The sequence below is a fragment of the Bubalus bubalis genome, chromosome 3 (assembly GCF_019923935.1).
Source record: "Bubalus bubalis isolate 160015118507 breed Murrah chromosome 3, NDDB_SH_1, whole genome shotgun sequence".
Lineage (NCBI taxonomy): Eukaryota > Metazoa > Chordata > Mammalia > Artiodactyla > Bovidae > Bubalus > Bubalus bubalis.
In genome coordinates, this window is record NC_059159.1 from 135,463,065 (window position 1) to 135,487,209 (window position 24,145).

Sequence of the window (24,145 nt, forward strand, 5' to 3'; positions counted from 1 at the left end):
GTGGATTCATGCAAGGAGGTCTGCATTCCCTTGCACAAGCATCACCCTTCCCACAGCCTCGAGGCTTGCCGTGCTTCCCGTGCATGGCCTCGGGTCAGTCCTCTGGCAGTGCTAGTGACAAATTCTTCTCTAGGGGCTGTTTTGGCAAAGGAGCTTTTAGCCTTAGAGGGCCTCACACTCAGAGACGCGTGGCATGAGAGTCCTGAGGGACTCAGAGCTTGCTCCTCTCTGGCACACTGGCCAGGGACCCATTCCTCTCATGTGGGATCAAATGAAGGGACTGTGTCAGACCTCTCAGAGGCGAGAGCGTTGGGCCCTGACGGATGGTGCCTGGTATTTTTTTTTTTTAATGTATTAAAATGTATTTAAGAAACACAAAATGTGTGTTTTTTTTTTAAATGTATTTTATTGAAATATACTTGATTCACAAACCTGTTAGTTTCGGGTGTACAGCACAGTGACTCAGCTATAAACACACACACACACACACATTCTTTTTCAGATTTCTTTCCCTTATAGGCCACTATAAAATATTGAGTATCATTCCTTGGGCTATACAATAGGTCCTTGGTTTATCTATTTGATATTTGTGCTTTCATGCTCAGTCGCTTAAGTTGTGCCTAACTGTTGCCCACCAGGCTGCTCTATCCATGGGATTTCCCAGGCAGGAATACTGGAGTGGGTTGCCATTTCCTTCTCTAGGGGATCTTCCCAACCCAGGGATCGAACACTTGTCTCCTGCGTCTAATGCATTGGCAGGCAAATTCTTTACCCACTGAGCCACTGGGAAAGCCCCATTTTATATATCTCAGTGTGTATATATTAACCGAACCTCCTAATTTATCTCTACCCACGCTTTCCCCTTTGGTAACCACGAATTGGTTTTCCATGTCTGTGGCTCTATTTCTGTTTTAGAAATTAGTTAATTTGTATCTTTTTTTAAAAAAAGATTCCACATATAAGTGAAATCATATGATATTTGTCTTTCTCTATCTGGCTTACTTCACTTAGTATAATAATCTCTAGGTCCATCCATGTTGTCCGTCCAGGCAGACAATGCTTTTTCTTTGACAGTCACTTCTGCTTCTTTCATTTAGCTGGGAATCTTTATTATTGTCATTTATTAATTTTTTTGCTTTGGCTCATTAGCTCCACAAATCATGGAGTTAGGAAAAAATGGCAGAACAGATCCCTAGTTAAAGCAAAAAAAAAAGAGTTTAGTTAGAAAACTATGTCCTGAGGGATTGACAGATAATTTGGGGGTCTCTCTGAGCCCGGTTCCCTCATGGCTTCCCTGGTGGCTTCCCTGGTGGCTCAGTCAGTAAGAATATGCCTACAGGAGACCCAGATTCGATCCCTTGGTCAGGAAGATCCCCTGGAGAAGGGAATGGCAACCCACTCCATTATTCTTGCCTGGAAAATCCCATGAACTGAGGAGCCTGGTGGGTTATGGTTCATGGGGTTGCAAAGAGTCAGACATAACTGAGCGACTTTCACTTTACTTCACTTCACTGAGCCCTGTGGAGGGGGATGGACTTTGAGTTTTGGAGACAGTGTAATTTTTGCTTCCGAGTTAAATACAAGCTCCACAGAGTATCCCAACAACAGGCTCAGAATTGGTGGTGTGTTTTAGCCCCTTTTAACATAATTAGATGGGGGCTTCAAGCCCTGTGTGTAGAATGGGCATCTAAGTTATTGTCCAAATTGGATGCGCATTTGAGAGTGAAAAGGATGCTACTAATTGTTATGCCTGGTGAGCTACAGTCCATGAGGTCACAAAGAGTCGGACATGACTGAACGATAGAACAGCAGTTGTTATGCCGGGACAACAGCGTAAGGCAGACTGCCCAGGTACACCCCAATATGCGTCACTCTTCGTCCAAGGGGCTTATGTGGAGTTCTCTTGTCCTCTGAATGCCTCTGAAGGGGAATGACCCACTGGCTGCTCTCTGGACCCAGGCACCAACCTGCAAGGAATCGTAGCAGGGAGCTGCATGGTTCCATCCTTAGCACAAGATACAGTAGAAGAAGGTGAGATGATTTGGAAGGAACAGAAAAGGGATACTGTTTATTGGAGTCTGTGCCCCAGTACGAACCCTGTACATAGCATTTCTTTTCTTTTTTTTTTTTATTAAGCCTACAGCACCTGGTATTCCCAGGTGGTCTCCCATCCAAGTCCTAACCAAGCCCAACCCTGCTTAGCTTCCGAGATCAGACGAGATCGGGCGTGTTCAGGGTGGTATGGCTGTAGACTATACACAGCATTTCTAGTCCTTACATCGACCCTGAAGATAGCTGGGCTTGTCTTCATGCTGTGGGGCTTCCCAGGTGGCTCAGTGGTAAGAATTTCGAATGCCAGTGCAGGACATGCAGGATATGCAGGTTCGATCCCTGGGTTGGGAAGATCCTCTGGAAGACGAAATGGCAACCCACTCCAGTATTCCTTCCTGGGAAATCCCGTGGACGAAGGAGCCTGGTGGGCTACAGCCCATGGGGTCACAAAGAGTTGGACGCGACTGAGCATGCACATACACATCCTCATGCTGTAAATGAGGAATGGGAAGTCCAGAGAAGCCAGGTGACTTGCCTAAAGCCACGGAGCTTGCACGTGTTAGGGCTGGGCTCTTGGCACTCTCGGACCACAGAATAAAGAGCATTGCTTGCTTTTGAACAGTCAAAGAGCGTGCTCACGGGAATTCTCTGGAGGTCCAGTGGTTAGTGCGTGTCACTTCAGTTGTGTCTGACTCTTTTTTGACCCCATGGACTGTAGCCTGCCAATCAGGCTCCTCTATCCATGGGATTCTCAAGGCAAGAATACTAGAGTGGGTTGCCATACCTTCCTCCAGGGGATCTTCCCAACTCAGGGATTGAACTGCATCTGTTATGTCTCCTGCATTGGCAGGTGGGTTCTTTACCACTAGCACCACCTGGGAAGCTCCCAGTGGTTAGTATTCTGCGCTTTCATTGTGGAGGGTGTGGGTTCAATCCCTAGTCAGTAAACTAAGATCCTGCAAACTACACTGCATGGCTAAACAAGCAAATGAAAACAAACCAAAAATCTAGCCCCTCCCCCAAAGAGTGTGCTCACCAATGCTGCTCTGTGCCCAGGATGCTTCACAAACATCCTGGATGCAGTGCCCACCTGCAGTTTGCGATGGGACCTTGGGCTGTCCGGTCCCTAAGAAACAGAAAGATCCTTCGACCCAGCTTTTATGTAGATGTCATTTTTCTGTGATATGAAGGGGGAACTAGTGATCATCTAGGGACCGTCTGTCACTGAGCTGGAGACTGTGTCCAGCAGGGGAAGATGCTCACCGAGATGGTGGTGTGCCGAGCATCTCTGGTCTCCCAACAGAAGCACAGGATTGATGCCTTAGATGTCCCCCTGCATCCCAGGAGGGATTTGGAGAGCAACCAGGAAGAGTGAGTCATGCTGTGCATTCATCAACTGAACTTAATCCCTCTTCTGGAGCCCAGGAACCCTTCTCTGTGCACAGCCAGATGGCGGCACGCAAGCCGCTTCAAAGGTCTCCTCGCCCTTGCCTGGGCCCCATCTCTCCCCATTTCTCTGAATCAGTTTGGCTCGGCCCCCACTTGCAAGGGTCATAAGGCTCAGCCCTTCACAAGTCTGGCTGGGGAACACCTCGGGCACATGGCATTTTTTGAGGAGGAGCAGGAACAGGGAAGATCAAACAGTTTCTCAGACTTGGGGTTGCTGCTCTCTGTATTATTTTTCCCTTATGGAGATCCTCTAAAGAGAAGCATGAGGTCTAATGGAAAGAATTTGAGGCCTCAACTTCTTGATGACACGTCTTCACAGAGCCAGGAATCAAGAGACCTTAATTCAGGTCTTGACCCTCTGCTTATTAGCTCAGGCAAGTTGCCCCACGTTTCTGTCTTGGTTTTGTCAGTTGTCAAAAGGGCCAGGATCAGCCTGTCTTGCCTAATAGGGTTGCTGTAAGGATTTTGTGAGATGGCGGGTGTGACATGGCTTAGGCAGGTTCTGTAGCAGGGGAGTAGGCCCTGCAGTCCAATTTTTAAAAATTTAATTTTATTTTGGCTACGCCAGATCTTACTTGATGCATGTGGGATCTTTAATTGCAGTGTGCGTGATCTCGTTTCCTGACCAGGGATCGAACCTGCGCCCTCTGCGTTGAGAACTCAGAGTCTTAACCATTGGATCACCAAGGAAGTCCCTGCAGCCCAGTTTTGCTCCTGAGAGTCAAAACTTTTTTTAAGAACATTTATTTGGCTGCACTGGGTCTTTGCTGTAACATGCAGCATCTTTGTTGATCCATGTAAGATCTAGTATCCTGACCAGGGATTGAACCTAGGCCCCCTGTAATGGAAGCCCAGAGTCTTAGTCACTGGGCCACCAGGAAAGTCCAGTCAAAACCCTTTATCATGACACCTGGATCCTGAGATGTTTGAAGGGCTAACTTTGCTTCCTGATGGCAATTGGCTTTAGCAGTCATTTCTCATTTCATTATACACCTCTCCTCTTACTCTTCTTTCACTGAGACTCAATTAAAATGGGCAGTGTAGCTCTGACATGACATTTCCTTGGGCATTACAGAGGTACCTCTTTACCGTCACCCATATTTCTTTCCTGCCTGAAAGCATTCAGTTCTGTTCATTGGCGAGTTCTGCCACCCCCTGCCATCTATGTCAGGAGATGAAAGGCTCTCTCTCATCTGTATTTTCTGGGTCCTTCGGCTTGTGTAGACGGGCTTTTGTTCTGATAGAGTCAGGGGATCCAGAAGTCACATGCTATGAGACATTTCTGCCTTTCTGACATAAATCCTCTCTTTCCGCTGTCTCCTTGCCAGTTGAAGATGTCCTCTAGCAACTGATAGCTTTTCCATCCATGATTCTGCCAGAAAATGTTATTTTCCTGATTACCTTCCCTCTTCGTGGGTTGGCTTGGCCCTGTCTTTTCCTCATTCTCTTTGTCTTTAAGGCAATTTGCAAAAAGACAGTCTGTTCTTCTTGTTTCTTCTTAGGAATTGCATCAAGAGGAGATGTTCAGTAACTGGAGTCTCATCAGTTTAGGCTTCATTCACTTATTCTGTCCTTATTTATGTATGAATAAATGTATTGGCTTACACACACTATATTGGCTCTTTAAAAATTAAAAATATATAGAATTTATTTATCATAAAATTCACTCTTTTAAAGTATACAAATTTTTTTTTTAGGGTATTCACAGAATTGTGCAAACATCACTCCTATCTAATTTCAAAACATTCTTTATTGGTTGTTCGTTAGTCACTTAGTCATGTCTGACTCTTTGTGACCCCATGGACTGTAACCCACCAGGCTCCTCTGTCAATGGGATTTCCCAGGCAAGAATACTGGAGCGGGTTGCTATTTCCTTCTCCAGAGGATCTCCCTGACCCAGGGATTGAACCTGAGTCTCCTGTGTCGCAAGCAGATTCTTTACTACTGAGCCACCAGGGAAGCCCTTAGAACATTCTTACTATTCCCCAAAGAAGCTCCATATCAATTAGCAGTTACTTGTAATTTCCCAGACCATGGCAGAAACTAAAACAGAAAGTTCTCTGCTGATTTGCCTACTCGGGACATTTCATCGAAATGGAATCACACAATGTGTGGTCTTTTGTGTCTGGCTTCTTTCCCTTAGCATGATGTCTTCAAGACTGATTCGTGTTGCCGAATGCAGTAGTACTTTATTCCTCCTTATGGACAAATAATATGTCGTAGGATATACTACATTTTGCTTATCCATTGATTAGTTGAAAGATTTAAGGCTGTTTCCACTTTTTGGCTTTTCTGAATGAATACTGTCACTTGTAAGCAAGTTTTTATGTAGACATACATTTTCCTTTCCCTTGGGTATATATTCAGGAGCAGAATTGCTGGGTCACATGGTAATTCTGTCTTTAACTTTTTGAGGAACTGTCAAACTGTTTTCCCAAAGTGACATTTTGCACTTTGACCAACAGCATGCAAGGGCCCCAATTTTTCCATATCTTCACCAACACCTATTGCTCTCTTTTTAGGATTACAGCCATTCCTAGGGGTGTGAGGTGGTATTTCATCGTGGTTTTGACTCTAGGCTTTATTATAAACAGTCCACTTGTTCATGGACCTTTAGTCACACTTTTCTTGACCCATGATGTGAGAACTTGGTTTTGAGTATGTTTTCCTAATTCTGCATGGGGACATCAGATGTGAAAAGTGTAAGGATGTTCCTAGAGATGAGAACGGAGAAGGCAATGGCACCCCACTCCAGTACTCTTGCCTGGAAGATCCCATGGACAGAGGAGCCTGGTGGGCTGCAGTCCATGGGGTCGCTAGTGTCGGACACGACTGAGCGACTTCACTTTCACTTTTCACTTTCATGCATCGGAAAAGAAAATGGCAACCCACTCCAGTGTTCTTGCCTGGAGAATCCCAGGGACGGGGGAGCCTGGTGGTCTGCCGTCTATGGGATCGCACAGAGTCGGACATGACTGAAGTGACTTAGCCGCAGCAGCAGCAGCAGAGATGAGAAAGAATAATTGAAATTAGGGATGTTCCAGATAAACAGGCTTCCCTGATGGCTCAGCAGGAGACGTGGATTGGATCCCTGGGTCGGGAAGATCTCCTGGAGGAGGCCATGGCAACCCACTCCAGTATTCTTGCCTGGTGAATCTCATGTACTGAAGAGCCTGGTGGGCTACAGTTCATGAGGTCGCAAAGAGTCGAACATGACTGAGCAACTAAGCATGCATGCATGCAGAAAAACAGGGCTCTCTGTCCTCACCCCTGACAGTCCCAGAAATCCCCCTCTGGGGTTCACTGTCCCTGGCTGGCTGGAAAGGCCACTTTCTTTCCTTTCAGATCCCTCTCTGCCCCTCCAGATGCACTGCTGTGTCACCATGGGTCCCAGAGTGGGTCCTGTTTTGTTGTCTTTTATGAGTACCCTTTATTCTGCTTGGGCTTCCCTGATAGCTCAGTCAGTGAAGAATCTCACTGCAGTACAGGAGATCCGGATTTGATCACTGGTTCGGGAAGATTCTCTGGAGAAGAAAATGGCAAACCACTCCAGTATCCTTGCCTGGAAAATCCCTTGGACAGAGGATCCTAGTGGGCTGCAGTCCCTGGGTTGCAAAGAGTTGGACACGACTGAATGATTTCACAGTGTTTATTCTGCTTTATGGTGGGGTGGGCAGGTAAGAGGTCTTGTGCCAGGGAGGTAACTTGGCTGAGGCCTTGTGGCCTCTTTGCTCCAGTGTCCTTTTCTCTGACACCTTCTGTAGACTGCCAGGCCAGGGCTGTCTCTGCTGAGGAACGGAGATCTCCCAGGCTAGTCTGTGCCTGCCTCAGATGGACAGCTCCCCTTTCCATAGGCCAGGATAATAAAACTAATCACATCCTGTATCTGTTGCTCACAATCTTTACTCAGGGTTGCTTTCTGCCTCTGTAAGATCAATTGTTGTTGTTCAGTCACTCGATCATGTCTGACTCTTTGCAACCCCACGGACTGCAGCGTGCGAGACTTCCCTGTCCTTCACTATCTCCTGGAGTTTTCTCAAACTTATGTCCATTGAGTCGATGATGACATCCAACTATCTCATCCTCTGTTGTCCCCTTCTCCTGCCTTCTATCTTTCCCAGCATCAGGATCTTTTCTAATGAGTCAGCTCTTCACATCAGGTGGCCAAATTATTGGAGTTTCAGCTTCAGCATCAGTCCTTCCAATGAATATTCAGGACTGATTTCCCTTAGGATTGACTGGTTTGATCAAGAGGGTGGGAAATAACCCCCACTTCTTCTGAGGAAATTGCAGAATAGAGAGGTTAAGTGACTTGCCCAAATCCACCCAACTAAGATGAGGCTAAATGACAACTCAGACCCTGGTCATCTGGATCTCTAGTCAGTGCCTGTCCTGCTTGGCATGTTGCTGTGGTCATCAGTTGTGATGCATGGTTTCAGTGCATGCACTGGATCTCAGATGACTCCATCATCGCTTTCTGGATGCTTCTGATGTCATAGTGATAAACATCTCATAAAACTGTGAACTGAGGGTGGTGCTGGGTGGCTGGGGCTGCGTTGATGTGGGTGGAGGGAGAGATAACAGCCCGGAAGGATGTGGTCCTTCCCAGTGCCATTTCAGTATTACTCTGTATAATCTCTGTGGTTTCCTCCACTATGAAACCCTGTTCATTCATCCATCAAGTCATTCACACATTCATGGTCTTTATTAGGCCACTTGGTAGGTTCTGGTCTAGCCATTGACCGCAGATATGGGCTCTATTCTGTTCTATTGCTGCTTACTGGGGAGACCCACAAAGAAAGGATTACAATAAAATATGATCATTTTAATTTTTAAAATAAAAAAAATTTTTTTTTGGCTGTACTGCATGGCTTATGGGATCTTAACTCCCTAACCAGGGATCGAACCTGTGACCTCAGCAATGAAAGTGTGGAGTCTTAACCACCGGACTTCCGGGGAATTCCCAAAATGTTATCATTTGTAGACGAAGGTTCAGGGGCAACAGAGAAGAAGAAATCTTTAAAATGGGCCAGAGATGGTTATGGAAAGGCTTCCCCAGATAGGTCCAAGACTTGGATGAAGGCTCTGAAGGCTGGCCAGGATTCTGTCCTGGAGTCTGATTGTGGGGTGGGCATTAGGAGGAGGTGTCCAATTAAAAGAGAGACATGGATGACTGTATTGAGGCATGTGGAGTTTGGTAAATAATAGTGTGGAATGCTTTAGAATTTACAAGTATATCAGTTTTGCTGGGTATATATATATTACCCTGATGAGTAAGGGGCCAGAATGCCAGTTTTTATCACTGTTATTTAACATTGTCCTGGAAGTCTTAGTCAATATAATGTGACAGGAAAAATAAGAAGTAACACTGTTGGAAAGCAAAAACCAAATGATTGGTATTTGTTAGGTGGTTTGCCTTAAATACTCAAAGGAATTAACTGAAGAAGATAATTGGCTCTAAGAAAAAGGTTTATTAATAAATGACTGAGGATAGAAATACATTATTAAAAATGAATAGCTTTGCCATGTGCCAGAAAGAACCAATTGGAAAATATAATTTAAAAATCCCATTCACAATAGCAACACAAAATATAAAGTAACCAAGAATTACTAGAATACATTTGTATGTTTTGGACCCAAGAAAAGACTTTAATCAATTTAAAAAGTGCTATGTTAATAAATAGAAAGACCTAATAATCTGAAGAAGCAGATTATTTAGAGATTAATTATAAATTCAATGTGATTCCAACCAAAACTTTAAATAGTGTTTTTTTTTTCTTTTTTTGGACACCTGACAGAATCTGAAGTTCTGGTGGAAGAATCAATAGGTAATAAGAACTAAGAGAAATTTGTAAAAAGCGTAATGAAGAAAAGGATGAGACCACTAGATATTTTAAAAATATAATAATTTAGGTGGCATGGTACTAGCTCCAGAAGAGGCACATACATCAATAGGAAAAAATAGAAAATCTGTACGTGCCAACTGTATTTAAGTATTTGGTGTATGAAAAAAATAACACTTCTAACTCATAGTGGAATCATAACATAGTTAGAGTATTATGCAGAGATAGTTAACTATTTGAAAAACAAAGAAAAGTAAACTCCTTACCTCAAATCATATGCCAAAATATCTTCCAAATGGGTTAAAGTTAAATTTCAACAACAAAGTCAGAAGAGAACCAGAAAAAAAATATAATCAAAGGGTCATAGAAGGTAATTGTGGAAATCAGAAAAGATGGTGACAGTGGACTACACAGAAATTAAAACCCCCATCACAGTAAAATAATTAAAAGAAAAACAAGAAGTAGGAAATGTTATTTGCAATATACAACATAGAGTTGATAATATTTAAAATATGAAATCATAACACTGTAATGAAAGATGCTTTAATAGTGAAGGTAAAGGGTATGAACAAGGTATTCACAAAAGAAAAATAAGTCTACTATTAAACTTAAGCAGAAATATTCATCTGGATGAGGAATGAAAGAAATACAAGTTACCCTAGCAACGAGCTAAGTTTTGTCTACTGAATTTTCAGATGTGTCACCCAGTGTTTCTGTGAAATGGGCCTCATAGACGGCTGCTAGGTGTTTCCATTGGGATGACCTTTGTGGGGGGCAGTAAGACACTAGTTAGCAGGAACTTTAAAACTGTAGTAGCATCGACGCATATACTCTACCATGCATAAAGTAAACGGCTAATGAGAAGCTGCTGTATAGCACAGGGAACTCAGCGTGGTGATCTGTGATGACCTAGATGGGAGGCATCAGAGAAGGCAATGGCACCCCACTCCAGTACTCTTGCCTGGAAAATCCCATGGACGGAGGGGCCTGGTGGGCTGCAGTCCATGGGGTAGCTAGGAGTTGGACACGACTGAGCCACTTCACTTTCACTTTTCACTTTCATGCATTGGAGAAGGAAATGGCAACCCACTCCAGTGTTCTTGCCTGGAGAATCCCAGGGACGGGGGAGCCTGGTGGGCTGCCGTCTATGGGGTTGCATAGAGTCGGACACGACTGAAGCGACTTAGCAGCAGCAGCAGATGGGAGGCATGGGGGTGGGTGGGGAAGAGGCTCAAGAGGGAGGGAATATTTGTATATATATAGCTGATTCACATGGTTATAAAACAATTATGCTCAATTAAAAAATAAGTTTAAAAAAGAAAAAGTTTATGAAGAAAAAATATTCATACCTCTTGATCCAGGATAATCTGTGTGCAAATATTTAGTTGTAAGGATGTTCACTGCAATTGTGAGAAAAAGTTAGAAACAACCGAAGTGGCCAAAATAAGTGATTGATTAAGTAAATTATGGCCACTTCTAGAACAAAATGGTATGGAGTCATAAAAAAGCATTGTAGAAAATATTTATTAATACGAATATGTTCACAGTGTATTGATGGAAAAAAGCAGGGCTTGATCACGTGTCCAATTTGATTTTACCTTTTTTTAGAGAAAAGCTTTATTGAAGTGTAATTTAAACTATAACACTATACTATTTTCATAAAGAATATATATGTATGTATAGTGGGTAGGAAAAAAGATTGCACAGGCATACATCAGCATATTAATAGTGATTTTCTTTGAATGATGGAATAATAAAATTTTCCTTCAATTTTTTGGCACATAAGTGCTTTCACACTTAAAGGAATTTTATAAGAAGCAAATTCCTTTGAAGTTATCATTTTCATCTGGGTTGCTGTCTCTTACCCTTGTCATTCCTGGGAAGGAAGAAAATATGATGTGAGGAAGGGCTTAAATTTATGTATAGTCATGCAGGGGTGTTTGTGTAGCGCGTAAACTCTCCACCATCCACACAGTTATAAAGTGTCCTGGAAGCTCCCTGAACAGCTGGGTCCCTTATCCAGCTTAGATCTTGTTGTCCAGATAAACTGGCTGCTAGTCAGAGTCTTCTTAATCAACAAGAGGAAAAAAGACCCATTGAACTGCCAGCCCTCAGCCCGAGATGGGCAGCACATCATGGTACAAGGGCTGTGGTTCAGGCTGCGGAGATGTTATGCTATGTTTTTGAATCCAGTCCAGATTCCTAGGAGGAAAACACCCGTCAATTATACTGGCTCTAGATAGATCCCAGTCAACACATGACATCACCAACTCTTCCTTCTCTGGCCGCCTTTATTTGGAGGGGATGCAAAGAGAATTGTGCAACTTTGGAATAAACAGAATAGAGCACGGATCCCCTGTGCTTTTGTTTCTGGGTTGAACTCCAGCCTGGTTGCCACTGTTTTCTTTATTATACACAGCGAGTCTGTTACAGCAGCTTTGTACAAGTGTGTTAGTTGCTTAGTCGTGTCTGACTCTCTGCGACCCCATGGACTGTAGCTCACCACCCTCCTCTGTCCATGGGATTCTCCGGGGAAGAATACTGGAGTGGGTTGCCATGCCCTTCTTTGTACAAGCTTTGTACAAGGGAGGAATTGTTCGGTCGCTAATTACAGCCCCGTGTTTACAACAGTTCTTGTTTGAACTAGGTGCTCTTGTCCTTATTATGTTATTTGGTGGGTGTCCACATGTGACGTCCTGAATTACAGTAAATGTGACCCTCACTCTACTGTGGCCTGTATTTTCAGAGAAAGATGACTGTCACTAGATCCTAGGGTGTGTTTGATTATCTCCTTTGATAGTGTAAATGTGACCCTGTTTGATGAAGGGGCTTGCTATCCTTTCCTGTTATTGACAGTGACCTTGGGCCAGAGCGTTTCAATATAGCTCTTCACATTACGTATGTCAGTCTGTGTGTTTCATTAGGAAGCTGTAAATCCTTGAGTTTCTGGTCAGGTTCCCTTCCCCACAAGGATCCAGCAGGAAGGAAAACAGACAGATGCAATCTTTGCACGTGAAAGCCTTATGGTGTGACTTTTATTTTTTCGTGATGTTCCGCACAGCCCTGTAATCTCTTATTTTTGGCAGGCCGGTCCCAAATCTGTGGCCGCGTAGTCCCAGGCAACCAAAGGCTGAGACAAACAGAGGAAGTGTCATTACTCACATGTTTCCCCCGCCACCTCATCTTGTCCCGACACGGCCAGTGGCTGCCCCCTCTTTGAGGTGGAGCTCCTCAGAGCTGAGTCTGACCCAGCCCCACACGGGGTCCCTTTCAGTTGTCTCCTCGCAAGCCCCTAGGGTCCCCGTCCCTCATTAGTTTCCTGCATACTTTTCATCATTTGTTTGTAGTCTGGAATTTATTTATGGCAGACTTTGTGGTGAAAACTGGGAAGTCTCTTCGCAGGGCAAGAATAGAGAACGCAGATGTAGAGAACAGACTTTTGGACACAGCAGGGGATGGAGAGGGTGGGACGAATTGAGAGAGAAGCGTTGAAATATATACACTGCTCTATGTAAAATAGCTAGCTAGTGGGAAGCTGCTGTATAACACAGGGAGCTCAGCCCGGTGCTCTGTGATGACCTCGACGGGTGGAGGCTGGTGGTGGGAGGTAAGTTCAAGAGGAAGTGGACATATGTCAGGTGGAGGCTGGTGGTGGGAGGTAGGGTCAAGAGGAAGTGGACATATGTATACTTAATGGCTGATTCACTTTGATGTATGGCAGAAACCAAACAACATTGTAAAGCAATTATCCTCCAATTAAAAGTAAAAAAACCAACTGGGAAGTCTCTTCCATTTTCTTAAAGCAGCTTGGAGGCCACAGGAAGTAGAGTAGGGAGCTCGCCTCCTACCCTTCTCCCTCCATCACAGGCCTGTAGGCACACACACACACAGAGAAGCAGGCACACATGCATAGGTGCACACACGCACATACACAAGCAGGCATACACGCATGTGTGCACACACACGCACATGCATACGCAAATATACACACACTCATGCACACACATACCTTCTGGTCGTCATCCTGGTACCCGGGGCCTTGTGTCTGGTAAAGGATGCTGATGGAAGGGGAGGGTCTGCTCAGGAAATCTGCAGATCCTGGGGCTGCCAGTGCTTCCAGCATTTAGGAAACTCACCTCCTTCTCCTCCCTGCCTGGAGAGCAAAAGGGGAAAACCAGGTCATCCATTGCAGCCTGGAGTTACCGTATCCCTGGGTGGACGGGTGAGGCTTGAAAATATAAACAGTCTAAATATTCTGAAAGCCTGCTGGAGATTCACACTGCAGTGATGTTTCCAGGGTAAGATCAGATTTCTTTGCTTGTGATTGGAATTACGTGGACTTTCTTCATGATGATTAGTTTGTGTTCTCTGCTCTGCTTGGCCAATTCTTCATAATCCAAATAGATGCATTTCCTCAGGCTTAAGACATTCCATTGGACAGGAAGATTGTTTCCATCATGGTATCCTGAGGTCAGAAAGAGGGTGGGGAGGGTGGTTCCCTGGTTGGGGGTGGGGTTGGTGAAAAGTCTATATTTATGCCTGTTGACAGAGGGTCTCTATGAGCCTTCCTGCTTTAGCATTCACTGTCTTTTATTTTATGAGCCATGCCTACTTGCTATGTAAACAGGACAGATTTGTTTTGCTTGTTTTTGTCTTACTCAGTTTTATGCTGGAGACTGTTTGGCTGGATGAATACCTCAAAGTCCTAGGCCTCTCTCCTGGCACTGGGAGCCTCTGGCCTTCTCCTCTCAATAATGTCTTTATCTGCTCCCTTCCTACATTGTTACTCCTCATGGGTCCTCCACCTGAGCCTGTAACCACCCCCTGCACCCCCGCCCTGAGCCCTGTCCCTGCCACCCAGCCCGCAGCAGCGCTGGAGGGTTCTGTGCCCCCAGTGCCCAAGCCCTGACCCCTTCACATTCTGTGTCAAAGCCCAATCGAACACGTGGGGAAGACTGACTTCATGCCAGGAATTAGGTCAAGCAGTCTTATAGGCTCAAGACATTCCTATTTTACTTTCAATTTATTTTGCAAATGGTTGTGTAAGACCTACTCTGCCAGACACTGGGATAAGCCCTTTATAAACACCAGTTCCTAACAACCCTGCAAGGGGATGCTGTTACCCCCATTTAACAGATAGGAAAACTGAGGCCTAGAGAAGGTGAAGGATTCAGAGTTGTACAGCTAGTGGATGACAGAGCTAGGTGCAAGCTCAGGCTGCCAACTGGTGCTCTAACTTAAAAAAAAATATTATTTTAGATTAATTTTTAATCTAAAATTAATTTTTGGCTGTAAAATTAATTTTTGTTGGAATTTCTCTAGTTGCACTGCATGGGCTTCTCATCACGGTGGCTTTTTTTGTTGTGGAGCATGGGCTTTAGAGCACAGGCTCAGTAGTTGTGATGTGAGGGCTTAGTTGCCCTGCAGCATGTGGGATCTTCCCGGACCAGGGATCGAACCCATGTCCCCTGCATTGACAGGCAGACTCCCAACCACTGGAGTACCAGGCGAGTTCCTACTCTAACGTTCACAAACACGAGCATATTTGATGGGTGGAGTTGAAGCCCCGTTGTCTGATCAGGGCATTTGAGAGTCAGCCAGCTCGCAGGCCTGTGCAGTCCCTGTACGTGAGGATCCTTAGGACTTCAGATGGCTTAGAGGAATTCCAGGATCCAAACATGAGCCTGAGGCACACTCTGTGTTTCTCCCACCACCGATGCATGGATGCGAGGGGCCGTAAAGTTGGCTTTTCTCTAGACGGAGACTCAGCATGCCTGTCTAATTACAGGAAACAGGGCCCTCTCCACAGTTAGTCAATGATTTCAACATCTCTTGGAGAAATTCTGCATGAACCTGGAGTTGGAGGCTTTGCTTTCTAACGAGTTTGGCTGGAATGCTCACCTCTGGCTTCCCTTGCCTGCTCCCCCCGGGCCATGGTTTCATCATGCTGCTTTGCAGCGGGCACTTCCTATTCAGTGTCTTATCTGTCTTTAAGCGTTCATGGAGCTGAGAGAAAGCACAGCTGTGCTCTGTGCACTTGGGGCCCAAGTGCCTGGGCTGCTGCCTTGGCTTGTTGGCCTCACAAGGCGGCCTTGAGGGGATCAGCTTATGACTCAGATGGACAAAGCTAAGAGAAGGTATGAGGGGACTGGAGAACTAAGATGGCGGCTGTCACCATTTCATCATATTCTGGTTAAATTGTCAGTAACCTCTTTGTCCAGCTGGTTGATCTGCTCTCTTACGTATTGCTTCATCCCCTACTTGGGTCTTGGAAGGTGGCCATTGATCTAAAACAGAGACGGCTTAGAATAGTGAAAAGAGCTTTGTTTTTAGTCCCTTAAATAGCAGGCAAATAAAGTGAAAATAGCAGCGCTGGTTGGGGTGACATCCTGATGCGTGGCTAGAGGCGGTACGGAGTGATGATGCTCTGGAATGCAGCGTGTTCATCTGCATTAAGAACTGTCACTCACCCAGTACGCTCACTCGATGCTAGAACCCTCTCCAGAGAAAACCATTTAAAGTAAGGGGAAAATGGGAATTCCCTGGCTGTCCAGGGGTTGAACTTAGGGCTTTCACTGCTGGTGTCTGAGTTTGATTCCTTGTAGGGGAACCAAGATCCCACAAGCTATGCGGAGTGGCTGAAAAGAAAAGGAAGGGGGAGTTATTTGCATGAACATGTCCATAGGAACGTTGTGTATGATAGAGGAAAAGTGGAAGCAGTCTTTAGGTTCAACACAGGGGAATGGTGAAGAAAGTCACAATAGATTCTTCAAAGAATAATTCTCATAAAAAATGGAATTGTGAAGACTAAGACAACGTGGTATTAAGAAAAAAGCCACAGTTAAGTGAATGCGCCCTGTGATTATTCCTACGTAAAACAGATACACATGAAAATTGTATAAATATTAAATTACGTTGAATTTGTTCATAGTGCTTTTTAGGTCTACTGTATCCTTCTACTTTTCTGTATATTCATTCTATTAATTTTTGAGAGTTTGATATTGAAACTCCAATTAAAAAATCTTAACTTATCTACTTAAAAAATGATTGTAATATAGAGTGGAACTATATGTAGTTTTGTTCTGTATTTTCCAAGTGTCCTGTAAAAGTGTTGCATAATTTAAAAAATAAAAAAGAAAGAGGAAAAAAAACAAAAAAGAAACCATATATATGTGCCAGATCTGGAAGATGATCTAGAAACTGGAAGATGATCTAGAGAAAAGATGAATAGTTATGATTAGGATGGTGGGATTATAGGTAATATTTTCTCCTGTTAATAAGAAAAGTAAAGGAAACAGTACAGATTTTGGATTCAGACCTGGGTTAGTTCTGGTTTTGCTATATTTCGTTATGTGTCTCTAGTGACTCTTGAAACTTCCTGGGACTCAGATTCCTCATCAGTAAAAAGCTAGAAGCATTTCCAAGGGTCTCTGGATCTGAGCCCGATTGTAGCCACTAGTAGTCTCTTCAAGTGGAGTCTGCTGGACTGCTTATGTCAATAAACAATTTGTGAAAAAAAGCAAACAACAACTTGTGGGCAGTTAGTGCCATCATCGTGCACAAACTGTGAAGTCCCTTTACTCTTGGTGGCTCCGGATCTGCTGTCGCCATTCACGGCTTGATGACGCTTTTCCTGAAGGCGCAACGATGCACATCTACCTCAAGTGAGCAGAGAGCAAACTCTTAAATCCATGGAGGCTGGTTTTGAAGCTCTTTGTGGTGAAGCAGGTGACTTCCTTCCCTCCCCATGCCGACCAGTTGCCTCTGGTGGGCCCCTTCCTGGAAGGTTGACCCCATGTTGCCTGCAGATGGGCTCTCAGACTCTCCATGTCTGCTTTTGATGAGTCAAGGAGAGGATTTCTGTGCATCATTTGGTTTGTAAATCCTCTTCAAGGATTTACACATTATAAATGGCCCTTCATTGCCACACAAAGATTGCTTTAGCTCTGCCTTTGATCATGCATGCAAGGAGGCCGTGTGCAAACTATACCCAAGCCTCAAAGAGAAAGGTTTTATGAGGTGCTGACATATTGACAAGCTCTTACCTGGTGCCCCAAATTGAATCTCAGTGACTCAGGTTGGCAGTATCCCTCTGTCCACTAGGTTAAGCTCATTAGCTGCCTGCTTAAGTGAACCTGCATATGTTTTTGATGATGGAAGGGGGTTTAGGTTTGAAAAGTTGAGGTGTGTGTTATTGATAGATATGCCAAAAAGGTGGTGGTTTGTTGTGGCTGTTGAACAAGGCAGGTTGGGAGTTGAGCTCTGAGACAGTGTCTGCAGAACTGCAGACTGTAGCCTCCAGTTTCCTTGTCTGTGATGTGAGCATTGTGAAACTGCCCTGTCTGCCTGATTTGAGCATCACCTGATAAGGCACACCATAGCACTTTGTGGACTACTTGCTATAGAGCTGTACCAAGGTGAGGTTGATATTGTTGCCATCAAACAAACATTGGCATGACATTATAAAATGATTTAATGGTCTTATTCCTATTTAAAAAAATTAATGTAGGTAGGAGTAGATATGTTTTCATCAAGTGGGGAGCTTTGGTTATGTCTTGTGTTAAATTGTGAAAATGGATTAAAAAGCCAAGAGGCCTTTCCAGGATCATCGTTAGAATCAGAACTAATGCTGGGCTTGGAATCTGGGTCTTCTGTCTGCCCTGTTCCCCACCTCTCCTTTCCCACCCTCTGTCTCTAGTTCTGATTCCTGGTCTCTCCAGGTTGCCTTCCAGCAGCCTGGAAGGAATGGGCAACCTCCTGGCAGGCCCAGGCCACAGGAAGGGAAGTCTGGGGGGCAGAGGGCATGGGCTGCAGGTGTGGGGAGCTCCAGGTGCCCACCTGCAGCTTCTGGATGCACAGATGCCTATGGGCAGCAGGGTCTACCCCTGATAGGTCCTGTAGCCTTGGGGTCCCACCTGCTTCCAGCTGCTTGGCATAGGGATTTGCCTGAGACTGAAGAGGGCACAGGTCGCCAGATCCATCCCCCAGTGACTACTGAGTCTGAGGCCAAGGATGCATCAAGACACAGGAGACTGCTCTGTCTGGGAGATGGGATATTGGTGCTTTGGGGAGTCACACCAAGATGGTATGGGCAGTGCTGGAATGAACCCGGGGTGAGTTCAGGCAGGAGGGAGGCACGGGTGCAGTGGGCCGAGAGTGAAGGGGGGCGGAAACATGGGGTGTTGACAGTGCTCACCCCTTTCCAGAACTTGGCAGGAAAGGCAAGGCAGGAAGTGAGCAGCAGCCTGAGGATGGAGCGGTGTCATTCTTATGCGTACCTTTTAGTATATTGGGTTGGCCCAAAAGTTCATTTGAGTTTTTCCATACATCTGTGGAAAAACTTGAACAAAGCTTTTGGCCAACCCAGTATTTTTTTCCCCAAATAATACTAAAATAGTATTTTAGGAGTGGAGTTTGTTTGCTCCATAGCTGGCTACTCATCAGATCAATGAAGAGGCTGTTTGTTTGTTTTATAAATGCATTTTGCTGACTCCTGCCATGGCCTTTGTTCCCACCAGGTCTCTAGCTTAATGGTTCTAGCAGTGATCACTGGACACTGAATGGTTTCTTATGGCTCCACATGGCTGATGTGAACATGTGTGCTCAGTTGCTCAGTTGTGTCTGACTCTGTGACCCCATGGACCCTCCCGGCTCCTCTGTCCATGGAATTTCCTAGGCAAGAATGCTGGAGCGAATTGCCATTTCCTCCTCTAGGGGATCCTTCCGACCCAGGGATCAAACCCTCATCTTCTGTGGCTCCTGCATTGCAGGCAGATTCTTTACCCACTGAGCCACTGGGGAACACTCGCTTAGTTTTAAAAACAAGATAATGTTAAAGGAAGCTCGGGAAAGAGAGAAATAAGAGGATGACCCTGGTGCCTCAAGGTTCGAGCAGTTGGTATGCCTGTGATTGTTCTAGATAGTTCTAGCTTTTAGGAAAATGCTTCCTTGCCTGGCAGGAGAAGCAGTATATTTGCACAAGGTGAGTAGTTAGCCCTGGAAACATGTGGTTTAGAGGCATTTTAATATTTCACAAAGGGATTTACGAGGGAGTTTTCCTTAAGAAGTATGGTATTAATAACTCTGTCTTCCCTGCTGGTCTTTTTGCGCATGCTTGTGTAGCAGGTACTCTTCAGAGCAGTTTCTGTATTGACTCATTTTCACCTCACTAGAAACCTGTGGGTTAGGTACTAGTATCAATCCCATTTTACAGATGAGGAATGTCAAGTCCCCAGAGGTTGACCGTCTCACCCATAGTCACGTGATGAAGAGATGGCAGAAGAGGCCAGGAACTCAGTCATCTGATCTCACCTCTCCTCCCCAGCATCTCCTAATTCCCCGGCGCAGGTGCTTTCTCTTCCCTTTCTGCCTCTTTTGAAGACAAAAACCATGTTATCCTAACTGGCAGCCTGGACTCCCCAAAGGCTCTTATCTCTCCAGCAACAAAAGCCACACTCTGCTGAATAGGTCACCCGGCCTTTGGCTGGGGAGACGCCGGCCCGGCAACTCCAGAGATAAGCCAGCGGTGGTTGTGCTGTCATCTCCCTGGTGGCTTGCTTTTAATTCAGGTCCATTAATTTATCTCAGATGGAAACGGGAGAGGCCAACACGCACACAGCTAAGCTCAGGGCCTGGAGAAGGAGGCCCAGTGCTGATTCTGGAATGGGGGCTGGAGAGGGGCAATTCTGATAGGGTAAAGGCCCCAGGGAGCATGGGCGGTGTGTGTACTGACTACAGGAGACTCTAGACCTGCCGCTACAGGGGTCTGTGTTTGAGGCTCCAGAGAGGCAGGGGGAGAGCCTTTGGTGGGACCTGGCAGGACTGAATCCCCACACCCATCTTCCTCCTGTTCCATCTGCTTATCTTCCCAGCAGGCTTGGAATATGATTCCTATTCAGCCCCCTCAATTCCAGGACAAGGACTGCGGGGGTGACTTTTTTGGCATCTCTCTATGTTCTAAATATGAAGAACTGATTAGAAACACAAACCGCTGGCCTTTTAAAAATCTGGGGTCTTAGATTATGTCAGGGCTGACTTCCTAAGTGTGATGTTGTATGCACTTTAGCAAGATATTACCCTTGTGGAGGGGATATCAGACTGGGTGGAGGGTCTGAGGCTCTCTCTGTATCATTTCTTACAACTACATGTGAATCTTTAATTACCACGATGGTGTGCTTAGTCACTCAGTTGTGTCCGACTCTTTGTGACCCCATGGACTGTAGCCTGCCAGCCTCCTCTGTCCATGGGATTCTCCAGGCAAGAATACTGGAGTGGGTTGCCATTTCCTCCAGGGGATCTTCCTGACCCAGGGATTGAACCTGTATCTCCTGCGTCTCCTGCACTGCAGGTGGATTCTTTACCTGCTGGGCCATCTAGTCCGCCACAGATATCATTGTTGTTGTTTAGTTGCTAAGTCCTGTCCAACTCTTTGCAGCCCCATGGACTTTAGATAGGGTCTTTTAAATACTGCAAACTCCAAAAAGGCCCTAGATTTGAATTTTCCAGGAGCAGCAATGTATTTACATGGTGTTAACACTTTGCTGATATCCAGAACATATAACAATAGGGTACCAAAACCACTCAAGGCAGTAAAAAGCAATGAAGTGCTGATACACGCCATAATGGATGAACCATGAAAAAAATACCATGCTAATTGCAAGAAACCAGACCAAAAGACCATATGCTGTATGATTCTTTTTTTATATGAAATATCCAGAATAGGCAAATCCATAGAGACAGAAAACAAATTAATGGTCGCTTAGGGCTGGGAGTTGCAGAGATGGGGGCGCTGGGGAAGGGCTGCTGATGAGTATAGGGTTTCTTTTTTTGGATGATGTTCTACAATTAGATTGTGGTGATGGTTGTAGAACTCTGTGACGAGACTAAAAACCATTGAACTGTACAGTTTAAATGTGCAAATTGGCTGGTATGTGGATTATATTGCAGTAAAGCTGTTAAAAAAAATGTAACATCCTTTGACGGTTTTAAGAGAAATAATAAAAGTCCTTGGGAAATTGCTGGTGTCCTCTAGATGCAAGCACTTCCAGACACTGGTTGGAACACCTCAATTCAGGCCACTGTCTTGGGGCATGTTTTGGCTCCCTCATAAACCAGATTCACAGGCCTCCCACGGAAACCACAGTGGTGTTTCTGATGCTCCTCCTGAGGGTATGAAAACTCAGTGCATGCCAGACATTTTACCAGGTGCTTTCACGTGCTTTCTTTTTGTAAAAATTAATTTTATTTATTTATTTTTAGCTGTGCTGGGTCTTCGTTGCTGCATGGGCTTTTCTCTAGTTGCTGCGAGCAGGGGATACTCTCTAGTAACCGTGCGTGGGCTTCTGATTGTGGCAGCTTTTCTTGTTGTGGAGCACACACTCTGGGGCACATGGGCTTCAGTGTTGCAGCTCTGGGGTTCTAGAGCCCAGGCTCAATAGTTGTGGTGAACTGGGCGTAGTTGCTCCGCAGTACGGAGATCTTCCGAGACCAGAGATCGAACCTGGGTCTCTTGCATTGGCAGGTGGATTCTTTGCTACTGAGCCACTAGGGAAGCTTTCGCATGCTTTCTTGAACTTGAAGCCCTGCATGCATGGATGCTTGATGCCCATGTTTCATATGTGAAGAGATGGTGGTTCCAGGGAATATACAGATCAGAAGGGTGGTGCTGTGGGAGTCAGCATCAGAACTTGGGGCTCACCGACCCCAAAGGCCGTCTTCTTTTCCCTGCCTGCTGCCAGACTGGGTTGATGAGATGTCCCTCTAAGACAGAAGCCAGGCCCTCCCAGGGACAGATGGCTTAGGACAGTCACCAGGGAAAAGGCCTGTAGGTTCCATGCAAGTCGTTTCCAGGCTCTGTCCTCCTCGGAGGGGCATCTCTGCTCCCTCCGGAAATGACTGTGACAGTCTGCCCTGTTCCCTGGAGCAGCTCTTCCCAGGAGAGCTTCTGTGGAAAGAGAACTGTGGGAAAACATGTGGAGTCATTTCGTGGACACGTTTCTGAGTGTCGTTCATTCTGGCAGGAAATGTGTTTATTCCCCAAAGTCCTCAGCTTTGCCTGTGTCCTGAGTTTTCAAGGGTTCATAACTCCAAGAGCTGTTTTTGGATAGGGAGGGAACCGGATATTTTTGGTATGTGATAAAGCTGTTGTGTAGAAAATAGGACCCTGATGGTAAAAGGCACAAGTGAATGACCTTAGCGAGGGGAGTCAGTGGGAAAAGGTTTGCACTCAGCTTCCCTGGTGGCTCTGTGGTAGAGAATCCTCCTGCCAGTGAATGAGACAGGGTTCGACCCCTGGGTCAGAAAGATCCCCTGGAGAAGGAAATGGCAACCCATTCCAGTATTCTTGCCTGGGAAATCCCATGAACAGAGGAGCCTGGTGGGCTACCTTTCCTGGGGTCACAAAGAGTCGGACACGACTGAGCGACTAAACAACAATAACAGCAAGTGATACTCAGGGTGGTCCCAGGAAGACTCCTCAGCTCCCGGGGAACTTATTAAAAGTGCAGATTCTTAGGTCCCCACCCTGGCCTACAGACTCTGAAAGTCTGGGAGTGATGTCCAGGAAACTGGGTTTTAATGATCTCTCAAGATAATTTTCTCTGAAGTTTGAGGAGCCTAGCAGCTGATGATCTGACATATGCTTGGGGTTGAACAGGAAAATCTGGTTGTGTTCCCAGGAGGGCATGCCCTTCTGAGCTTGACCTATCTTGCAGGGTGATGTATGAGCTGGAAGGGAGCATTCATTCATTTGTTGAAAATACATACTTCCTGTATCAGTGCATCCACACCCTGCTCTGGGAGACTTTACATCTCATGGAGGAGGGTGGGGTGGGGTGGGGTGGAATGGGGTCTAGAGTCAGAGAGTAAAGTGTGCTCAGTCGTGTCTGACTCTTTGTGACCCCATGGACTGTAGCCCTCCAGTCCTCTATGCATGCCATGAAGTAGGGAAACCAGATGCAGAAACTGCTGCAAATGGGAATGTGACCCTGGGGTGCTGACATTTAACCCAATCAGAAGGGAAAAAAAAGCCGAGAAGCCCAAGGAAAGAGCAAGGTGAATGGATTTCCAAAGAGAGGGCACTGCCCCTGCAAAGATCTGGGGGTGGGGGAGTTTGCAGGTCAAAGAATGAAACATGGCCGGCAAGGGTGGCCTGAAGGTGGTGAGCAGTGGGTAGGTAGCAGAGATTACGTTGGAGAGATAAGTTGGGGCTGATTTCAGAACCAAAAAGAGGAGTTCGAGTTTTGCTCTACAGATGATGAGCAGCTACTGGAGGCTTTGGAGGAGGGCAAGTGATGAAGCAAAGGGTGTGACTAGGGAAGATTCTGCCAAAACTATGCTACTAAGTCAAATTTTAGTCCTTTTTTTTTTTTTTTTTTTTTTTTTTTTTGCTGAGGGCACGGGGAACCAATTTAGAAAGAAAACTTGGAATCACTTTGTCAGAGTTTCTATGTTAGCAGATGGAACAGACTTGTATTAGAAGTGTACCTCCTGCAGAAAAAACTAACACAGCATTGTAAGGCAGTTATATGCCAAAAAAAAGTATATATCCTCATTGCTTTCATTAGGTAACATTATATGTTATATATATTACAATACCAGCTATGTATTTACCTATTAATTACATATGCTGCTACTTATAAAAAGTAAATTTTGTCAAAAGAAAATTCAGCTTTGATGTTCATATTTTCCAGGCATATAAAGCCAAGCTCAATTGATTGCACTTGAGCAGTGTCTGTGAGATTTGATCCATTTCAGAAACTCAACCTCATTAGTGTTGCCTGCTCTGGCATTTTCTTAGCTGA

The 24,145-nt window shown here is 45.3% G+C and overlaps 1 protein-coding gene and 1 non-coding gene across 4 annotated transcripts in view; one reads left to right on the plus strand and one right to left on the minus strand.

Annotated features, from left to right (window-relative positions):
- DPYSL2 (dihydropyrimidinase like 2) overlaps window positions 1-24,145 on the plus strand; it is a 121,341-nt gene that overhangs the window by 59,060 nt on the left and 38,136 nt on the right. The gene's annotated exons all lie outside the window — the stretch shown is intronic.
- LOC112584009 lies at window positions 2,135-2,253 on the minus strand. Its single transcript, XR_003108378.1, has one exon. It is a non-coding gene; the product is annotated as a 5S ribosomal RNA (ribosomal RNA).